Below are 3,309 nucleotides of genomic sequence, written 5' to 3' on the forward strand. Positions count from 1 at the left end.
ATGCCTTTGGTTTGTATGACTTAGGTTATCTGTGGCATGTGTCAGAAGTTTTACCTAGTTGTGTTTTCTCACATCTTCTTCACCTTTAACTCTTGGTTGTGAGTAACACGTGGTTACGTTATTTGATTGAAATATTACATTCTTAATTCGGCCATTACATTATTTGAATTTTCCATTTCGTATTTGCTCAAAGTATATCGTACTTTTGTAATTTTATGTGAAAGCTAAACGAAATATTCCTCTTGTAATTTACAGGAATAAATGTAAGTCTTAGACTGAAATATCTTCTGTACTCAACTTACAGCTCATAAATTCATATATGTTTATGAGTTTTTTGTAACAGAAACTAAAAGTGCTTGCTTCAATTCTGTATATTCAACCAGTCTCGTTTTATATTTGTGGTAATGTAAAAGCTATTAGTGTAGGAAATAAGTGTGGAAAATTTACTTAAATGGAGAACTTCCCAACATATCTAGGATCCTACCCTGTTGGGTTGGAGAATTTGGAAATGGAGAACTTCCCAACATATCTAGGATCCTACCCTGTTGGGTTGGAGAATTTGGAGAGTGATCATCACTCCCACACCATCAGGGAGAATGACCAGAGTGATGTTCGTAAATTACACACAATTTCAATTAAGTCGAGCCAGATAATTACTGACAGATATATACTGGATTTATCAGTACCCGTACTACCTCAATGTTCAGGCGATACACTGAGCTCAGAATAGCACATCCCTACTGAGAGTGCTGGACAAAATAATCAATTAAGGGACAATGACGCAAGAGCGTGAATTAGAGTAGCAGCGTAAAGGGAGTTTAAATTTATTCTGAAATCTGTCTGGTGGCCTAAATTTAGAATGAAGATCGTTCACAACAACTACAAGTGCTCACCTTGAAGTATGTTTCGACCATTTATCCCTAACTTAGTTTCTTTCATTCAAATCCTTTGAATAATGTATCTGGAGTATGTACTAGTTTAACTAAATCTGAAAGAAGAATCCAAATGAGCATAATGACTTGCACTGAATAAAAGTTAAATTGACACAATGGATTGAATAAAAAAAGTCGGAAATTCCCTTCACCCATCACATTTCTTTAATTATACTAGCTTACAATTTAGCTTCATGTCATCTTAACTGGTCACACAGAATTCACCAAAAAAACAAATGGTTATTCAAAACAAAAAGCTGAAGAGGTTTGGCAAATAACTTCGATTATACCGTGTTTAAGTGGTTCGTCAAATGAATAGTATAAAACAGTGAACTTAAACCAAAGGTGGATTGTTCATGAATTCATGGGCTTAGTCAAGCACATGGACAACAATCGACTGGAATAGTGTCTGACATCTGTAAGGTTATGGAATAAAAATATGACATCAATTTTTACAACAAAACTCAACATCATGTTGTGAATGTCATGAGCCAGACAATGATGTAGAATCAAACGAGTATCTAATTTGATGGGGAATGTGGCCACATATTGACACCTCTTTGCCTCAAGTGTTAAAGATCCCAATGACCCCGGGTGCACTCCAAACTGGGTGCTTGTTAAGGTCAATTTTAGCCTATTGGGACCGCAATCAACATTCTCCTCTTAACCACATTGTTATATAAACTGAATATCAACATTTGAAAGATTTCCATGGAAAATCCATTTCACTGGTTTAGTTGCCATCCAATTGTGATTAGTAAGAGAGAAGTATGATGATTCATTTTGCTTTAAGCTATAAGTAATAGGAAGAATGAGAAACCCGAACAAGATGGCAGGATTCACTGAAGGTTACATTCTTTGCTTATGAGTTTACTATTCTGGCTGCTAATTCCCATCATTATTTACGATCCCAGCAAATACTGGTATTCATTTATATCTGGATTCACCCCTGCATCAGAGTCTGGTATTAGACCCAGTCTCAGAGATTTCCAGCGTGAACACAAAAATATAGGTTACAGCTTTGTCTCCTCTATCCCCCGTCTGACTGAGCTGAGCTGGTAGAGCACTATTTAGATGATCTGCATTATTCAGTTACACAAAGTTGAAATCTCCCATGTACCTGACTGAGCTAATACATACATACATACATACATACATACATACATACATACATACGTGTGTATACACATATACAGTATACATATAGTATTTTAATAACCACAGGGAATTATTAACCTATTGACTTCAACACACTAGAAAAATGTAGTAAAGCTCAATAGGGATAACATGCTTTTATTGTGTTCTTATTGGAATTTATTTTAATTACAACCTTATTTATATTTAATAAACAAAACAATTATTCAAAACCCAAAACAACTTAAATCAAATAGTAGATCCATAGTAATACTTGGTGATATTGCCCTACATTACCCTTTTCCCTAGACATGTCCTAAGATACAGAATAATATAGTTCACTTATCACAAGGTAGATGTTGAAGTCTTCCAAAATTGTCGTAGTTTTGAGTGATGAACGTTAAGTTTTGTTCGGAGTTAATATCCTATGAAGATGCCGGCCTTTCCACTATGTACTTATTACTGGAACTGTTCGCCGTGGCTGTGGTAACCTCGGAGGTAATTTACTTCTTACCAAAGACTATATACTGAAGGATATAGTCTTTGCTTCTTACCTTTGACAGGTAAATATTACGCACGCGCGAACTTAAGGCCTATTAGGCAATTACTAATTTAAGTCATTTAATTCATAAGTTTAATTTTATTATTCATTTTACTCATCATTAACACTAAGTTACTATACTAAGTAGCATTAAGTTATTTACTTTTAATTTATTAAGAAAAATAGGTAAAGCTTCGAGTCAAGCTGACGACCGAACGGCTATTTCCCACAGTCGGACACAAATATTTATGTTAACTGTAATCCTTATAAGGAAACAGTTTTGCTTTCCATTTCTTTTGCAACTCGTACCTCTATAATTTATTTTTGGTTTCTAACACACTCCCCACAAAGGATTGCGATTTTAGAATTGCAATGAATATCTTAATTAACCATACATTATTTATTAGGATCACCTTAAATCTGGCTACTGTGTTAAACAATTATTTCCAACAACGCTAAATAAAAGTATGGCTAAGTTACTTTAGTACCATCCTCACGTTACTAAAAGTGTAGCATTTTAACTTTAGTATTCCACTTTATTTTAAGTGTAATATTTTATTTATATATTTACACCAATTTTAGTCTTAGCTTAGTTTACTATAGGCTATCTCCCAATTTTACCTTTTATTTATGTATTTAGTTTTATTTACTTATTACCTAAAAATTATTTGCAATGCCCTTAATCCTTGTTTAAAGTTAAAG

This window comes from Palaemon carinicauda, chromosome 8, assembly GCF_036898095.1.
Source record: "Palaemon carinicauda isolate YSFRI2023 chromosome 8, ASM3689809v2, whole genome shotgun sequence".
In the NCBI taxonomy this organism is placed as follows: domain Eukaryota; kingdom Metazoa; phylum Arthropoda; class Malacostraca; order Decapoda; family Palaemonidae; genus Palaemon; species Palaemon carinicauda.